This window comes from Ranitomeya imitator, chromosome 6 (genome assembly GCF_032444005.1).
Source record: "Ranitomeya imitator isolate aRanImi1 chromosome 6, aRanImi1.pri, whole genome shotgun sequence".
In the NCBI taxonomy this organism is placed as follows: Eukaryota; Metazoa; Chordata; class Amphibia; order Anura; family Dendrobatidae; genus Ranitomeya; species Ranitomeya imitator.
The window spans coordinates 336,849,049-336,869,381 of NC_091287.1; positions in this window are offsets into that span (position 1 = coordinate 336,849,049).

A 20,333-nucleotide genomic window follows, 5' to 3' on the forward strand; every position below is an offset into this window, starting at 1 on the left:
TCTCTTTGCATAATTGCAGGTTTCTCAGTATGGATATTCATACCTTTATTTGTTTGTGATGCTTTGGCTCCCTCTAGCGGTCAGAGTTATGTTGGCAGTTCAATCTTGTTTTTGTATTATCCATGTCTGATTCTCCTCCTCCTTTGCAATGCATTATGGTAGCTCAGCCTCCATTTCCCTCCATTTTTCCTTTCACTTTCTTCGGTTTGCCTTCAAGGAAAGACGCTTCACTTCATCCCCCTTGCGATTGCATTGCCGGTATGTCTTTATGCTTCCTATAGATATTTCTGCTCTATATTAGCTTAGTTTAACCAGTTGTACTCCTAGTTTAGTCACTAGCCTTCTAAATGTTATGCATAATGTATATCATGTGTATTATGTATCTGTTCTATGCCATGCACTGATTCTATGTATGTCATTGTTCACAGTTTCACCGCATCAATATACCACTACGTTTAATAAAGCACAGACTCAACCACAGTCTCCTTATTGGATCCCGGTATAGCGGTTTAGCTGACTGTATAGCTACGTATGAGCCTGCCTCAGCTAGTGAGGACAGAACAGTAGCGTTTACCATGCCAAACTGCAGACGACGAAACGACACATGCATCGTCAAACGCGGCAAAACGCAACCGATCGCAGACACATGCGTCCCTAATGTTAAATATAGGAATACATGACGTATGCGGATAATTGCAAAAGAAACGCTGCGTACACAACCTCAAATGTGAAACCAGCCTGAGTGACACAGTGTTGGAATCAGGGTCTCTTTGCCTACATCAGGCTACTCTCAGATGAGATGGCAAAACCTGCTGACAGATTCCCTTTAAGTGTGAGTTGTCATTGATCTAGCTGTTTGCTGCCTGATTTTCCATAATATTGCTGTCAATATATTTATTTGATAATTAGTTCCATGATCCATTATACGTAATAATGTATCCCACAAGAGATCATTTTCACCACAATTTTTGGTGATCATCTCAAGGACATTGACTTTGGGGGGGTTCACTTTTCACCTGCACACAAATATTACACGACCCTCATTCACAAATTTACCGATATCTTTATATAAAAATAAACTGGGTAGAATTATGCCAAGTACTCCCCATACGGTGTTTGGAGCTCAGATCTTCACAAGAGCCCACCGGGGGATCCCCCTCTTACCCTATGGGCCAGTCCGAGCCTGTGCATAATCAGTAGTCGGTAAACCTAGATGAATAATTGCACAAGAAAAGCTTATATAACTATCATTCTACAATTAGAGAAAGAACAACTGCCCAAATGTTAGCTCGATAATTGTTTTCACAGCCTCATGTAAAGAAATTCTGCTTAAACAGATATTATACATTTTACTCTATATTAATTAAATTGGTTAATAAACAGAATGCAGATGAACCAAAGGCATCGGACATTTTCGGCCCATCTAGTCCCTTATTTCAGGGGGTTCTATTTAATCACAGATGAAGAATATAACAGTACCCTCTTGTGTCAGCCAAGTTCTTTACGATACTCAGTTTGAAGAAGTCAGCTCAGGAAAGGAATGATATTAAGTGCAAACAGAGAAGCAGCATGATGAGAAATCTTATAATTAATAGATTTCTATCAGAAAAACTTTATTTTCAATATAATATTTACAACGCACATATCTATTTGCAGCAACTTGGCAAATAGCTCTGTCTTCTGTAAGATGCATGACTCCAATTTCACTTCATTTTATTGTAGCAGGTTCAGCACACCATTTATTTTTATGCCTATAATGGCATGTTTTTAAACGTCTCAGTAATGATTTACAGCAATATGAAAACCTTGTGTGCCTCTACACATACTGGTGATTCGCATCTATTCATCTACGGTATGTGGCTGAGAACACAGCTAGGTAAAGTCTTTCCATTTAAGAATTGATAAATAATAATGAGCTCTTAAGTAGTTGATTAATGAATTATTGTTATTTATTTTACACTTTAAATGTAAGACACTAGATTATAGCTAGATGTTTTCTAAGACCAACTATATATCACGTTCTTAAAATTACCAAGCTGTAGGAATGCAGTAATATAGGAATACAAGTTCTATTTTTCATAAACCAACCATTATGTCAGCCGTGGTACTTGTTACAGAGCATATGAGCCCATTTCTGGACCCTGTAGACAACTAAGTCAACAACAATGCTGGCTTATAAGAACCAGTAGTATACTTAGTTGTATCTTGCAACTCTTGGGTCTCAATGCAAAACTTTCAAGAGGGTCCTCCATCTATCACCGCATTCTTTTAGCCATATCTGAATTAAAAACCACTCTCCATCATCCTATAGCAGTGTTTCTCCAACTCCAGTCTTCAAGGTCGACCAACAGATCCTGTTTTGGTGGCACCTGAGAACTGGAGTTGGAATATTGTGATACGTCATTGAAAAATGGCAACTAAATTCAATAATGTTATGTAGGTGGTACCACTGCGCCACAGACCGGAGAGAGCCTGCATGGACACAACTAATCGACCACCAGATTCTTCACTAGAGCCTTTGATGGTGTGGTTAGACTTAAACCCAGGTGGGCAGCTGTTGCAACTACAGGACAGACCTAGGAGCTACAGCAGCTGATCTCGAAGGGACAGAGAAGCAGGGCTGGACTAGGAGACACATGCCAGCCAGAAACTGGTTATCAGGAGGACGTTTGACTAGTTTGACACAGCAGGGTCTAAATAGGACTGCATGGCTGGTAGACAGAATGAATACTGGACCAGGCACGAACAGGATAGGTTCAGGAACACTGGCTTGTCTCGGGTGCAGGATCACAGGTGAAAGTTTAGACTGGACAGGTAAGGGTAGCAGTAATGGTGCAAACTAGGCACTTCAGGCTCAGGACTAGGTAAAAGCTAGACAGGAACAGGAATAACAGGACAAGCAAGCTCAAGTTCAGGCTGGACGAATAGGGTTGCATACAGACTAGACAGAGAGGTTCAGATTCAGGGAGCCCAAGTAGAGGGACCTTACAACTAAGTAGCAGGAATACGCACTTATCACTAATGTGTCTAAGGCAACTTCCTATAAGGAATTGTCAGACATCTCCCAGCCATTAAGAAGCTAGGAGCATGCCCATGTACCCTAAGCACATTTCCAGGAGACCTGATTGCCATGTGCAGGTTCTGGGAGGAAACAGACATCGCAAGGACCAGAACAGAGAGAGTGAGTGCACATCGGCATCCCTTCCGGGAGAAAGGCAAGGGATCGTGCAGGGACGCCGATGCTGTCATTACAAATATATTTGTTTTCAACTGATAATGAGTGGGGTCTCTAAAAAGATGTTCCCTCACATTTTGAATTACTCAATCTCAAAATTTGCAACTGAAAATTTTTTTTTATTGATCCATTAAAAAGATATGAAAAAAGCAAAAATTTATAAACAGTATATCATGAGAAATCAATCTCATGTGTTTCAAGCCTAGAAATATGTTCAGTTCATATCCATAACTAAGAAATGTACATATTTATAGGTTCCAAACGCATAGGATTTTTCTCAGGATGGATTATTTTTAAACCTATGTGTTTTTTGTATCTTTTTATTTGATCATTAAAGCTCTCTTTTTGCTTGGAAATTTGTAGATTGGGTGTTGGACAAGATTACTGGCAGGCTGCACAGAGCCCCCTCAGGCCCGCACAGACCTCCAGCAGCCCGCACAGACCCCCGGCAAGCCCGTACAGACCCCCGGCAGGCCCTCCCAGAGCCCCAGCAGTCCACACAGAGCCCCGGCAGCCCGCACAGAGCCCCAGCAGCCTGCACAGAGCTTCGTCAGCCCGCACAGAGCTCCGGCAGCCCGCACAGAGCCCCGGCAGGCACGCACAGACCCCCGGCAGCCCGCACAGAGCCCCGGCAGGCACGCACAGACCCCCGGCAGCCCGCACAGACCCCGCCCGCACACACACACGCACGCTGTCTCCGCCTACACTCCATTATAGTGCATCATTGCACTATGGGAACTTCCGATTCCGGTATCCGATATCGCAAAAGTATCGGAACGCGGTATCGTAATTCCGATACAGCGAATATCGGCCGATACCCGATATTTGCAGTATCGTAATGCTCAACACTACTCATGGCTAGTGTTGAGCGATACCGTCCGATATTTGAAAGTATCGGTATCGGATGGTATCGGCCGATATCCGAAAACTATCGGATATCGCCGATACTGATATCCGATACCAATACAAGTCAATGGGACACAAATATCGGAAGGTATCCTGTAATGGATCCCAGGGCCTGAAGGAGAGGAAACTCTCCTTCAGGCCCTGGGATCCATATTCATGTGTAAAATAAAGAATAAAAATAAAAAATATTGATATACTTACCCTCTGACGCGCCCTGGTCGTCACCGCTGCAACCGCCTTGCTTTCGTGACCGCCTTGCTCACATGACCGCTCAGCGACCAATCACAAGCCGCGACGTCATCGAAGGCCCTTTACGCGCTCATTCTTTGGAGCGAAAGCAAGGCGGTTGCAGCGGTAACAACCAGGGCGCGTCAGAGAGTAAGTATATCAATATTTTTTATTTTTATTCTTTATTTTACACATTAATCTTAATCCCGATACCGATTCCCGATATCACAAAAATATCAGAACTCGGTATCGGAATTCCGATACCGCAAATATCGGCCGATACCCGATACTTGCGGTATCGGAATGCTCAACACTACTCATGGCACAATGAGAACCACAAATGGTTCACAAACTTGAAAAGAAATGAAGTACGATGTGTTTATTGTACTTGGATAATGATTTTTAGTGAGAGCATTTTAGGCTGGTGATGAATCAGTGATGACTAGTGTTGAGCATTCCGATACCGCAAGTATCGGGTATCAGCCGATATTTGCGGTATCGGAATTCCGATACCGAGTTACAATATTTTTGTGATATCGGGAATCGGTATCGGGATTAAGATTCATGTGTAAAATAAAGAATAAAAATAAAAAATATTGATATACTTACCCTCTGACGCGCCCTGGTTGTCACCGCTGCAACCGCCATGCTTTTGTTCCTAGGAATGAGCGTGTTAAGGGCCTTCGATGACGTCGCGGCTTGTGATTGGTCGCTGAGCGGTCATGTGAAGATCATCGAAGATCATAAACGCGCTCATTCCTAGGAACGAAAGCATAGCGGTTGCAGTGGTGACAACCAGGGCGCGTCAGAGGGTGAGTATATCAATATTTTTTATTTTTATTCTTTATTTTACACATGAATATGGATCCCAGGGCCTGAAGGAGAGTTTCCTCTCCTTCAGACCCTGGGAGCCATTACAGGATACCTTCCGATATTTGTGTCCCATTGACTTGTATTGGTATCGGATATCGGTATCGGCGATATCCGATATTTTTCGGATATCGGCCGATACCATCCGATACCGATACTTTCAAATATCGGACGGTATCGCTCAACACTAGTGATGACACATAATATGAAAATGTTGGTACCTCATGACCTGGTAGAAGAAAATAACAAAGAATACTAATGTTTGGAGACATAAAGACATTGGATAAAAGCAGTAAAAGGAAGATAGAAGTTGGGGCTCATGTTGTTCTTGACGTACTCTTCATGCGCTGGTCTGGTTTAGCAGTCCTAGATTGTCTATAAAGAGATGTTTTTTTCTTCTTCCCCGCATGCCTCCCTCCACCTACACTCCATGACAGAAGTTATGTCGCTTATCCATGTTATGTAAATAAAAGTTTATAACCTGATGTTAAATTCATCCATTGGTTGTATAAATTATTCTTTTGAAAGCTGAAACACTCCAAAATGTGGTTTAGGTTAAGAAAATAAATTGGCATCAATGCAGAAATATAAAAATAAAAATAATAAAAATTAGAGAAAATAGCATGTTGTTGGAAGTGATTACATGTACTATAACTATAAGTTAAATATTTTATCACAAATATATATTCAAATACTGAAGAAGAAAGATGAAACATAGTGCTCTCGACTAGCACTTCCACCCATCCCATTGTGTGCTCCTCTCCACTAGATGTCTCTGCTGCATGGGAACACAAGGATACTCGTACTGTAGGATCAACATCTACAGAATTACAAACGGTAAATCATAGAAGATATTATATTTACCTTTATAGGATATATACTCTGGTAGGTTTACCAGTATGAAAGACCTGTGCTTTACAGCCTTGCCTATCATAATATAGATTTTTTTAAATCACCAAAGTGCTGCACAATGAAATCGATATGAAACATGCTTTATTTTAGGGAACATACAGTGGGGAAAAAAAGTATTTAGTCAGACACCAATTGTGCAAGTTCTCCCATTTAAAAATATGAGAGAGGCCTATAATTGACATCATAGGTAGACCACAACTATGAGAGTCAAAATGAGGAAACAAATCCAGAAAATCACCTTGTCTGATTTGGCAAGATTTAGTTTGAAAATTATGGTGGAAAATAAGTATTTGGTCACCTAAAAACATGCCTGATTTCTGGCTCTCACAGACCTGTAACTTCTTCTTTAAGAGGCTCATCTGTCCTCCACTCATTACCTGTAGTAATGGCACTTGTTTGAACTTGTTATCAGTATAAAGGCACCTGTCCACAAACTCAAACAGTCACACTCTAAACTCCACTATGGTGAAGACCAAAGAGCTGTCAAAGGACACAAGAAACAAAATTGTAGTCCTGCACCAGGCTGGGAAGACTGAATTTGCAATAGGCAAGCAGCTTGGTGTGATGAAATCAACTGTGGGAGCAATAATAAGGAAATGGAAGACATACAAGACCACTGATAATCTCCCTCGATCTGGGGCTCCAGGCAAGATCTCACCCTGTGGCGTCAAAATGATCACAAGAACATTAAGCAAAAAACTCAGAACCACACAGGGGGACCTAGTGAATGACCTGCATAGAGCTGGGACCACCGTAACAAAGGCTACCATCAGTATCACACTATGCCGCCAGGGATTCAGATCCTGCAGTGCCATATGTGTCCCCCTGCTTAAGCCAGCACATGTCCAGGCCTGTCTGAATTTTGCTAGAGAGCATTTGGATTATCCAGAAGAGTATAGGGGGAATGTCATATGGTCTGATGAAACCAAAGTAGAACTGTTTGATAGAAACAAAACTCATCGTGTTTGGAAGAGACAGAATGCTGAGTTGCATCCAAAGAACACCATATCTACTGTGAAGCATTGGGGTGGCAACATTATTATTATTATTATTATTATTTATTTATATAGCACCATTAATGCCATGGTGCTGTACATGAAAAAGGGGTTACATACAGAGTTATAGATATCGTTTACAGTAAACAAATTTACAGTGACAGATTGGTACAGAGGGCTGAGGGCCCTGTCCTTGCAAACTTACATTCTATGGGATAGTGGGGAAGATTCAGAAGGTAGGGGCGAGGCAGCGGCTCTGGCGAAGGCGAGGCGGCGGCTCTGGCGATGGTGAGGCGGCAGAATGGTTATTGCAGGCTGTAGGCTTTCTTGAAGAGATGGGTTTTCAGGTTCCGTCTGAAGGAGCCGAGGGTGGTCGATAGTCGGACGTGTTGAGGCATGGAATTCCAGAGGATGGGGGATATTCGGGAGAAATCTTGGAGGCGGTTGTGTGAGGAACGAATAAGTGTGGAGGAGAGTAGGAGGTCTTGGGAGGATCGGAGATTACGTGAGGGAAGATATTGGGAGACTGGTTCAGAGATATAGGGAGGGGACAGGTTGTGGATGGCTTTGTAGATAAGTGTTAGTAGTTCGAACTGGATTCGTTGGGGTATTGTGAGCCAGTGGAGGGATTTGCAGAAGGGAGAAGCAGGGGAGTAGCGAGGAGAGAGGTGGATTAGCTGGGCAGCAGAGTTGAAGACAGACTGGAGTGGTGCAAGAGAGTTAGCTGGGAGGCCACAGAGGAGGGTGTTGCAGTAGTCGAGGCGGGAGATGATGAGGGCATGCACAAGAGTTTTGGTAGATTGTGGGCTGAGGAAGGAACGGATTCTGGCAATATTTTTGTGTTGGAGGCGACAGGAGGTGGCAAGAGTTTGGACGTGCAGTTTGAAGGACAGGGCAGAGTTGAGAGTTACCCCGAGGCAGCGGATTTCAGGTGCGGGAGAGAGCATGATGCCGTTTACCATAATAGATAGGTCAGGTAGGGGGGATACGTGAGATGGGGGAAAAATGAGTTTGGTTTTGTCTACATTGAGTTTTAGGAAGCGAGAGGTGAAGAAGGAGGATATGGCTAACAGACACTTCGGGATTCTGGACAGCAGAGAGGTGACATCTGGGCCAGAGAGGTAGATCTGAGTGTCGTCTGCATACAGGTGGTACTGGAAGCCGTGGGATTTTATGAGTTGTCCTAGGCCAAGAGTATAGATGGAAAAAAGTAGGGGCCCTAGGACAGAGCCTTGAGGGACTCCAACAGAGAGAGGGCGGGATCAGGAGGTGGTGTGGGAGTGGGAAACGCTAAATGTGTGGTCGGAAAGGTATGAGGCAATTCAGGACAGGGCAAGGTCTTTGATGCCAAGGGAAGAAAGAATCTGTAGCAGTAGGCAGTGATCGACTGTGTCGAAAGCAGAGGACAGGTCAAGAAGGAGGAGGATGGAGAACTGTCTGTTAGCTTTGGCTGTGAGTAAGTCATTAGTAATTTTTGTCAGGGCAGTTTCAGTGGAGTGGTGGGGGCGGAAGCCAGATTGGAGGTTGTCAAGGAGAAAGTTAGATGAGAGGTGGGAGGAAATTTGAGCATGGACATGCTGCTCAAGGAGTTTTGAAGCAAACGGAAGCAGTGATATGGGGCAGTAGCTGGGCATAGTAGTTGGGTCAAGGTTAGCTTTGGGGCTGTTTCTCAGCAAAGGGACCAGGACGACTGATCCGTGTACATGAAAGAATGAATAGGGCCATGTATCATGATATTTTGGGTGCAAACCTCCTTCCATCAGCAAGGGCATTGAAGATGATACGTGGATGGGTCTTTCAGCATGATAATGAGCACACCGCAAGGGCAATGAAGGAGTGGCTTCATAAGAAGCATATGAAGGTCCTGGAATGGTCTCCAGATCTCAACCCCATACATAACATTTGGAGGGAGTTGAAAGTCCATGTTGCCCAGCGACAGGCCCAAAACATCACTGCTCTAGAGGAGGAATGGGCCAACATACCACCAACAGTGTGTGCCAACCTTGTGAAGACTTACAGAAAACGTTTGACCTCTGTCATTGCCAACAAAGGATATATAACAAAATGTTGAGATGAACTTTTGTTAATGGCCAAATACTTATTTTCCACCATAATTTGCTAAATAAATCTTGCCAAATCAATCTTGCCAAATCAGAAAAGGTGATTTTCTGGGTTTGTTTTCTCATTTTGACTTTCATAGTTGTGGTCTACTTATGATGTCAATTACAGGCCTCTCTCATCTTTTTAATTGGGAGAACTTGCACAATTGGTGGCTGACTAAATACTTTTTTCCCCACTGTACATAGACATTAGTAATTGGGGTTTAATACTTGTCATGTAATACAAGTTACTTCATCTTTACTTAGTATCTTCAATGCACACAAACAGCACCAAACGCTTTACAAGACCACAGTTCAAAGTGAATTTCAGCATCTGAACACCTTTTCATTTTTATTTTAATGGAAACCTGTCAGATGATTCATGTTGCCTAAAACACAGGCTTCATGAATCAGAAACTGGCTCTGGTTGTTTTACTCTGAAATCTTACTGCATTTCTGAGAGAAAAACATGGATGACAACAGGCCCAGAGCATGGTAATATATCACAGTCGTTCTATTGTTGCCAAAAATTTGAGAAAGATACAAATTTTGGTTTTCACACAATTTGCTGCTTCAGTGTTTTTTGGATTTTTGAGGCTATATTCCCACGATGAGTTTTTGGTGAGTTTTTTAAGCTGTGTATTGTCCAAAGAATGCAAGTTACCTATTTTACTTATTGGGTGAAGAAATAATAAGGATGCTTGAATCCTCTGTGGTAATAGTATACACTTAAGCAATTGTAGAGGATAAAATATAACTTTTATTAAAGTATTGTTCATAAATTAAAAAAATATCAGGATTATAATTAAAAAAATATTTTATAGCAGCAGCAACAAGTTTTAGGTATAACCACCTAGAAGTAATGGCTGCTAAGGACCAATTTTCTTCATTACCACATATTCACGTGGTGCCAATGAGGTCAGAAGCATCCTTAAAAAACACTGGTCCATCCTAATAATGGATGGGGACATCGGTGATCAGATGAAAACTGTTCCCCAAATTACTTACAAGAAAGGCAGTTCCTTCCATGATAGGTTGGTCCACAACAATTACTGTCCTAACAAGGCGCAGAATTGGTTGAATGAACACAAAACACTTGGATGTTATCGATGTGTGAACTGCAGCTATTGTAAACACATCACACCTAGAAAAGAATTTATGGGCTATATCACAGGCTATACTTGCCAAATAAAAGATTACATCAATTGTCGATCAAGGGGCATCATCTATAAGGCCATGTGTGAGTGTGGAGCCGAACATGTGGGCAAAACCATTAGAAAATTCCGCAGACGCAAACGTCTGGGCTTCAATGGAGACCATAATTTTTACTATATGCAGCAATATTATGGTATTGCTGTGTATAGTACAAGCAATCAGAAGATCACAGGTTCAAGTTCCCTAACTGTAATAAATGCAGTAAAAAAGAAAGTTAACAAAAATTAAAAAAACATAAACGTTCAAACCATCCCTCTTTTCCTCCATTAAAAAAAAACAATACAAATGTAAAAAAAAATGCATATACTGTGGGAGAAATTTGACCCCTTGCCTATCTTGTAAGTTTGCCCAATGAGGGTTTGTGCACACGTATTCTGGGTCCACTGCGGATTTTTCTGCAGCGGATTCCAGCAGATTTGATAAATCCGCAGTGGAAAACCGCTGCGGATTTATCGTGGATTTACCGCGTTTTTTCTGCGGTTTTCACTGCGGTTTTACAACTGCGGTTTTCCATAGGGGCAGTTGTAAAACCGCTGCGGAATCCGCAGAAAGAAGTGACATGATGCGGAATGTAAACCGCTGCGTTTCCGCTTGTTTTTTTTCCGCAGCATGTGCACAGCGTTTTTTGTTTCCCATAGGTTTACATTGAACTGTAAACGCATGGGAAACTGCTGTGGACCCACAGCTGCGGAAACACTGCGGATCCGCAGCAAGATCTGCATCGTGTGCACATACCCTCACAAAGACATGAACAGTCTATCATTTTAACCCCTTCCCGACCTTTGACGCCACGTAGGCGTCATGAAAGTCGGTGCCAATCCGACCCATGACGCCTATGCGGCGTCATGGAAAGATCGCGTCCCTGCAGACCGGGTGAAAGGGTTAACTCCCATTTCACCCGATCTGCAGGGACAGGGGGAGTGGTAGTTTAGCCCAGGGGGGGTGGCTTCACCCCCTCGTGGCTACGATCGCTCTGATTGGCTGTTGAAAGTGAAACTGCCAATCAGAGCGATTTGTAATATTTCACCCATTATAACGGGTGAAATATTACAATCCAGCCATGGCCGATGCTGCAATATCATCGGCCATGGCTGGAAATACTAGTGTGCCCCCACCCCACCCCTCCGATCGCCCCCCCACCCCCCCGATCTGGCCGGTACACTGCTCCGGCTCCCCTCCGTCCAGTGCTCCGCTCCCCCCCGTGCTCGTGTCCGCTCCCCCCGTGCTCCAATCACCCCCCCGTGCTCCAATCACCCCCCCTGCACTCTGATCCACCCCCCCCCGTGCTCCGTTCCACCCCCGTGCTCCATTCCAGCCCCCCGTGCTCCGTTCCACGCCCCCCGCGCTCCGTTCCACCCCTCCCGTGCTCCGATTCCCCCCCCCGTGCTCCGATCCCCCCCCCCGTGGTCCCCCCCCACCCTATCATACTTACCGATCCAGCCGTGGTCCCGTCCGTCTTCTCCCGGGCGCCGCCATCTTCCAAAATGGCGGGCGCATGCGCAGTGCGCCCGCCGAATCTGCCGGCCGGCAGATTCGTTCCAAAGTGCATTTTGATCACTGAGATATAATCTATCTCAGTGATCAAAATAAAAAAAATAATAAATGACCCCCCCCCTTTGTCACCCCCATAGGTAGGGACAATAAAAAAATAAAGAAATTTTTTTTTTTCCACTAATGTTAGAATAGGGTTAGGGTTAGGGTTAGGGTTAGGGTTAGGGTTAGGGGTAGGGTTAGGGTTAGGGGTAGGGTTAGGGCTAGGGGTAGGGTTAGGGGTAGGGTTAGGGGTAGGGGTAGGGGTAGGGTTAGGGGTAGGGTTAGGGCTAGGGTTAGGGTTAGGGTTAGGAATGTGCACACGTATTCTGGTCCTCTGCGGATTTTTCCGCTGCGGATTTGATAAATCCGCAGTGCTAAACCGCTGCGGATTTATGGCGGATTTACCGCGTTTTTTTCTGCGCATTTCACTGCGGTTTTACAATTGCGATTTTCTATTGGAGCAGTTGTAAAACCGCTGCGGAATCCGCACAAAGAAGTGACATGCTGCGGAATGTAAACCGCTGCGTTTCCGTGCAGTTTTTCCGCAGCATGTGTACAGCGATTTTTGTTTCCCATAGGTTTACATTGAACTGTACACTCATGGGAAACTGCTGCGGATCCGCAGCGTTTTCCGCAGCGTGTGCACATATCTTTAGAATTAGGCTATGTGCACACGGTGCTGATTTGGCTGCGGATCCGCAGCAGTGTTCCATCAGGTTTACAGTACCATGTAAACATATGAAAAACCAAATCCGCTGTGCCCATGGTGCGGAAAATACCGCGCGGGAACGCTGCGTTGTATTTTCCGCAGCATGTCAATTCTTTGTGCGGATTCCGCGGCGTTTTACACCTGTTCCTCAATAGGAATCCGCAGGTGAAATCCGCACAAAAAACACTGGAAATCCGCGGAAAATCCGCAGGTAAAACACAGTGCCTTTTACCCGCAGATTTTTCAAAAATGGTGCGGAAATATCTCACACGAATCCGCAACGTGGGCACATAGCCTTAGGGTTAGGGTTAGGGTTGGAATTAGGGTTGTGGTTAGGGTTAGGGGTGTGTTGGGGTTAGTGTTGTGGTTAGGGGTGTGTTGGGGTTAGGGTTGTGATTAGGATTATGGCTACAGTTGGGATTAGGGTTAGGGGTGTGTTGGGGTTAGTGTTGGAGTTAGAATTGAGGGGTTACCACTGTTTAGGCACATCAGGGGTCTCCAAACGCAACATGGCGCCACCATTGATTCCAGCCAATCTCGTATTCAAAAAGTCAAATGGTGCTCCCTCACTTCCGAGCCCTGACGTGTGCCCAAACAGTGGTTTACCCCCACATATGGGGTACCAGCATACTCAGGACAAACTGCGCAACAATTACTGGGGTCCAATTTCTCCTGTTACCCTTGTGAATCTAAAAAAATGCTTGCTAAAACATAATTTTTGAGGAAAGAAAAATGATTTTTTATTTTCACGGCTCTGCGTTGTAAACGTCTGTGAAGCACTTGGGGGTTCAAAGTGCTCACCACACATCTAGATAAGTTCCTTTCAGGGTCTAGTTTCCAAAATGGGGTCACTTGTGGGGGGTTTCTACTGTTTAGGCACATCAGGGGCTCTGCAAACGCAACGTGACGCCCGCAGAGCATTCCATCAAAGTCTGCATTTCAAAACGTCACTACTTCAATTCCAAGCCCCGGCATGTGCCCAAACAGTAGTTTACCCCCACATATGGGGTATCACCGTACTCAGGAGAAACTGGACAACAAATATTGGGGTCAAATTTCTCCTGTTACCCTTGGGAAAATTAAAAAATTCTGGGCTAAATAATTATTTTTGAGGAAAGAAAACGTATTTATTATTTTCACGGCTCTGCATTATAAACTTCTATGAAGCACTTGGGGGTTCAAAGTGCTCACCACACATCTAGATAAGTTCCTTTGGGGGTCTAGTTTCCAAAATGGGGTCACTTGTGGGGGGTTTCTACTGTTAAGCCACATCAGGGGCTTTGCAAACGCAACGTGACGCCCACAGAGCATTCCATCAAAGTCTGCATTTCAAAACGTCACTACTTCACTTCCGAGCCCCGGCATGTGCCCAAACAGTGATTTACCCCCACATATGGGGTATCACCGTACTCAGGAGAAACTGGACAACAAATATTGGGGTCAAATTTCTCCTGTTACCCTTGGGAAAATTAAAAAATTCTGGGCTAAATAATTATTTTTGAGGAAAGAAAACGTATTTATTATTTTCACGGCTCTGCATTATAAACTTCTATGAAGCACTTGGGGGTTCAAAGTGCTCACCACACATCTAGATAAGTTCCTTTGGGGGTCTAGTTTCCAAAATGGGGTCACTTGTGGGGGGTTTCTACTGTTAAGCCACATCAGGGGCTTTGCAAACGCAACGTGACGCCCACAGAGCATTCCATCAAAGTCTGCATTTCAAAACGTCACTACTTCACTTCCGAGCCCCGGCATGTGCCCAAACAGTGATTTACCCCCACATATGGGGTATCAGCGTACTCAGGAGAAACTGGACAACAACTTTTGGGGTCAAATTTCTCCTGTTACCCTTGGGAAAATAAAAAATTGCAGGCTAAAAGATCATTTTTGAGAAAATAATTTTTTTTTTTATTTTCATGGCTCTGCGTTATAAACTTCTGTGAAGCACTTGGGGGTTCAAAGTCCTCACCACACATCTAGATTAGTTCCTTTGGGGGTCTAGTTTCTAAAATGGTGTCATTTCTGGGGGATCTCCAATGTTTAGGCACACAGGGGCTCTCCAAACGTGACATGGTGTCCGCTAATGATTGGAGCTAATTTTCCATTTAAAAAGCCAAATGGCGTGCCATCCCTTCCGAGCCCTGCCGTGCGCCCAAACAGTGGTTTACCCCCACATATGGGGTATCAGCGTACTCAGGACAAACTGGACAACAATATTTGGGGTCCAATTTCTCCTATTATCCTTGGCAAAATAGGAAATTCCAGGCTAAAAAATCATTTTTGAGGAAAGAAAAATTATTTTTTATTTTCATGGCTCTGCGTTATAAACTTCTGTGAAGCACCTGGGGGTTTAAAGTGCTCAATATGCATCTAGATAAGTTCCCTGGGGGGTCTAGTTTCCAAAATGGGGTCACTTGTGCGGGAGCTCCAATGTTTAGGCACACAGGGGCTCTCCAAACGCGACATGGTGTCCGCTAACAATTGGAGCTAATTTTCCATTCAAAAAGTCAAATGGCGCGCCTTCTCTTCCGAGCCCTGCCGAGTGCCCAAACAGTGGTTTACCCCCACATATGAGGTATCGGCGTACTCGGGAGAAATTGCCCAACAAATTTTATGATCCATTTTATCCTACTGCCCATGTGAAAATGAAAAAATTGAGGCGAAAAGAATTTTTTTGTGAAAAAAAATTACTTTTTCATTTTTACAGATCAATTTGTGAAGCACCTGAGGGTTTAAAGTGCTCACTAGGCATCTAAATTAGTTCCTTGGGGGGTCTAGTTTCCAAAATGGGGTCACTTGTGGGGGAGCTCCAATGTTTAGGCACACAGGAGCTATCCAAACGCGACATGGTGTCCGCTAACGATGGAAATAATTTTTCATTCAAAAAGTCAAATGGCGCTCCTTCCCTTCCGAGCCTTACCATGTGCCCAAACAGTGGTTTACCTCCACATGTGAGGTATTGGTGTACTCAGGAGAAATTGCCCAACACATTTTAGGATCCATTTTATCCTGTTGCCCATGTGAAAATGAAAAAATTGAGGCTAAAAGAATTTTTTTGTGAAAAAAAAGTACTTTTTCATTTTTACGGATCAATTTGTGAAGCACCTGGGGGTTCAAAGTGCTCACTATGCATCTAGATAAGTTCCTTGGGGCGTCTAGTTTCCAAAATGGGGTCACTTGTGGGGGAGCTCCAATTTTTAGGCACACGGGGGCTCTCCAAACGTGACATGGTGTCCGCTAAAGAGTGGAGCCAATTTTTGATTCAAAAAGTCAAATGGCGCTCCTTCCCTTCCAAGCCCTGCCGTGCGCCAAAACAGTGGTTTACCCCCACATATGAGGTATCAGCGTACTCAGGACAAATTGGACAACAACTTTCGTGGTTCAGTTTCTCCTTTTACCATTGGGAAATTAAAAAAATTGTTGCTAAAAGATAATTTTTGTGACTAAAAAGTTAAATGTTCATTTTTTCCTTCCATGTTGCTTCTGCTGCTGTGAAGCACCTGAAGGGTTAATAAACTTCTTGAATGTGGTTTTGAGTACCTTGAGGGGTGCAGTTTTTAGAATGGTGTCACTTTTGGGTATTTTTAGCCAAATAGACCCCTCAAACTGACTTCAAATGTGAGGTGGTCCCTAAAAAAAATGGTTTTGTAAATTTCGTTGTAAAAATGACAAATCGCTGGTCGAATTTTAACCCTTATAACTTCCTAACAAAAAAAAATTTTGTTTCCAAAATTGTGCTGATGTAAAGTAAACATGTGGGAAATGTTATTTATTAACTATTTTGTGTCACATAACTCTCTGGTTTAACAGAATAAAAATTCAAAATGTGAAAATTGCGAAATTTTCAAAATTTTCGCCAAATTTCCGTGTTTATCACAAATAAATGCAGAATTTATTGACCTAAATTTACCACTAACATGAAGCCCAATATGTCACGAAAAAACAATCTCAGAACCGCTAGGATCCGTTGAAGCGTTCCTGAGTTATTACCTCATAAAGGGACACTGGTCAGAATTGCAAAAAACGGCAAGGTCTTTAAGGTCAAAATAGGCTGGGTCTTGAAGGGGTTAAAGGTAGGTTAATTTTAACATTGAGAGATAGAATATCAAAAATGGAATTTATACAATGTGATTTTCTGGATTCTATTTTTGATATTCTATCTCTCAATGTTAAAATTAACCTACCTTTAAAATTATAGACTGTTCAGGTCTTTTTGTCAGTGGACAAATCTACAAAATCAGCAATTGATAAAATATTTATTTCCTCCACTGTATGTGGCATTGCTGCATCGAGAAAACTGTAAACAAAAACACAGCTCTATCGACCAAAAAATGAAAGCGCTACGTGTCTTGGAAAATTTGTGATACAATTAAAAAATAGAAAATATAAAATTCTGACTTTTTTCACCACTAAAATAATAGAAAAACTGGATGACTTGAGTATTTCCATAATCATAATAATGATGAGAATGGTATTGACAGGCTATTTCACCACACTTGCAATTTTTTTCACATGAGATGGCAATTATGTGTTTACCCATGTGCTAGAAAACACACAGCGGTCCAGAAAAAATACTCCTTTGACCTACTAATGGCAACAAGACAGTTTATGCCAATTAGTTATTTCCCATACTACTGGATAACATACAGAGGTCCAGAAATATTTGGCATAAAATGGCAACAAGGTGGCTGATGCCTTCCTGGAAAGACACTTTCCTGTCTTGGATAGGAAGGAAAAACATCTTAAAAAGCTTAATAATACCAAAATTTCTTTATATCTTTAATATGCTCCCAATCCAAATCCCCCTCTCTTACCTGTCCAAATTACACTCCTTATTCTTCAGCTATGTCTGGCAAAAAAGAAAACCACGCGTTAATTATAAGACCCTTACTCTGCCGAAAGACTTCGGAGGAATGGGTGCCCCGGATATTGTAAAATATTACCAAGCAACACATGTAACAAGAATGATCTATTGGATTAGAAAATCGGATGATAAACAATGGTTAAACATAGAAGAAGCAATGTCTCCTCTCCCTTTGCGTTCCATTCTACTTGGACAAAACAAAGATCTGTCCTCATACAAAATAACAAATGTACACACAATAGCCACAGTTAAAATTTGGGAGAAACTAGGCATGTCCTTAGCCCCACCCCTATCTCCACTGACTAAAATCTCAGATCTCTTAGACTCACTTCCCAGTACTGCTATGCACATACCAATAGAACAGTTGTTTAAGGATGGAGTACTACTATCCTTACAAGATTTAAACAAATTACCCGGACTCTTGGGTCTAACGTTCTTGCAACATGGCAAACTCTCCTATCTTTTTCACCAAAAGTACCGGTTGATTGACACTAATAGATCTCTAACCCCCTTTGAAATCTTATGTGCAAGAGCGAAAACCCCTACCCGAACACTTTCAATAATATATCAATCATTAATTAGTATTGATACACCATTGAAACGTGCTTATTTGGCTAGATGGGAAAAATACATAGGTACCTCCTTCTCTGAAACACAAACTAAATATATATATAGAAACTCGAATGGTCCATCTACATGTGTGCGGATTCAGGAAAATTCGCATAAAATTATCTCCAGACGGTATATAACGCCCAAACTCACCCAGAGATGGCATTGCAATATAAATACCAACTGTTGGAGATGTGAAGTAGCGGATGGTTCCTACATACACATGTGGTGGTCCTGCTCGCAACTTACTCCAATTTGGAGTGAGATTAACTCTATTATATATAAGGTTTTGGGAAAACAGACAACTCTGAAACCGGAAAATGTCCTTTTAAGTCTTCCTCTTTGGCCAAATGAAAAGAACGTCTCCAAAATGGCTCAATTCATTATAGCGGCTGGGAAATCTTTAATTCCGTCATATTGGAATACTAAGAACATACCCACCTCCAGCCAGCTTTACTCCAAAATTGAGCAATTGTTCCACATAGAAGAATTAGCTGCAAGAGTGAATCATACCACTGATAAGTTCTATAACACTTGGAATTCATGGATCCAATTCAGAACCCAAAATACTTTTTACTTTGCAATAGCATAATAAACCATTCAATCCTCAAGGTGTCATCCTAATCCTCCCCACCGCCTCCTCCCCCCCTATCTTACCTCTATCTCTCTCTGTTCCCCCTTATACCTTCTCATCTCTCTAAATCTATAAAGTTACTCCCGTACTAACAATTTTGAACGAGTTGTTAGACTCATTTTCTTTAAAAGTATATGGACTTATTAGTGTCAGTTGGCCTGAGTTTATATCGCTAACTTGTCACATGTTCTTTTGCACTTTGATATGCTCATTTGTAGTTCTTGATGTTCCACTTGTCTGTAATTATTAAAACTTCAATAAAAAGAAAATTGAAAGAAAGAACAAGGTGGCTGATGCCAATTATTTATTTACTAGCTGTACTACCTGGCTTCGCTCGGGTTAGTAATTGCTTTTAGCAAAATAGAATGTGTTAACAAAAATTTATTCTGCACACAAAAACCACAAAACAAATAGATAGAAATGTAATTATTAAAAGGCAAAAACTAAGCTAATAGAATCATTTTACAACATATATTTCAACACCAGAGATATTCCACACAATTTAACTAAATTGGCCAAGTAATGTAAAGTAATCTTCTACTACTTATTAGAGAGCCTTTTAATAAACGACATTCTTAGTTTTTCCTTCAGGTGCAAAGACAAACAGATTTTTGGCTGTTCCAACTCTTGAACAGGCCACATAAAGTTGACCATGAGAAAAGCATGGAGATTGTAAATCGATTCCAAGTACTTTCAAGGACTGTCCCTGAGCCTTGTTGATGGACATAGCAAATGCCAGTCGAACAGGAAACTGGAGGCGTTTAAAATCAAAAGGCAAATCAGATGGAATGAGAGGAATTGTTGGAATGAAAACATCTTCTCCTGTGGCACATCCTGTCAAAATGGTTGCCTCAATTACATGTGGAAACAGGTTCTTAATCAAGAGTCTTGTTCCATTACACAACTTTGGTGGATCCAAATTTCTCAATAGCAGAATAGGTGCTCCAGGTTTTAGAAAGAGGTTGTGAGGAGGAAGTCCTTGTGGCTCCAAGGAATTGAGGAACTCAGTTGGATAAAATAATGCTTGAGCAGGGTCTATTACTGTATCTACTGACTTGTAGGTTGTGCACACACCTGGAAGGAGATTTAGAATTTGAAGATTGATCTTGTTGACGCTGTCATTTTTGGGAGCTAGAATAGCCCTTTCACACAGCGAGCCAGAATTTTTGAAGTGGAGTTGAATGTTTGGAAAAACCTTTGCTTTCATCTCCTCAATGGAAGTCACAATGCAACAAAATTTGCTTGGGAAGAAGATCTGTCCAGTGGTTGAGTTTACTGGTGCCTTGCCATCTCCAATAGTTTACAGCTGGCTCGAAAACAGTCCAGCAGAAACATCGCCTGTCATGTAGACCCTCATGTTTGTGTTCAGTGACATTTTCTTTACTTTTCTCCAAAGGTACGATGCTTTGACACAGGCATTGAGTTCGTCTGCAGGGGTTGATCTTGGAATAACAGGTAGTGTTTGGCGGAAGTCACCTGCCAAAACAACAACTACTCCTCCAATGATATATTTGCTGCTACGCA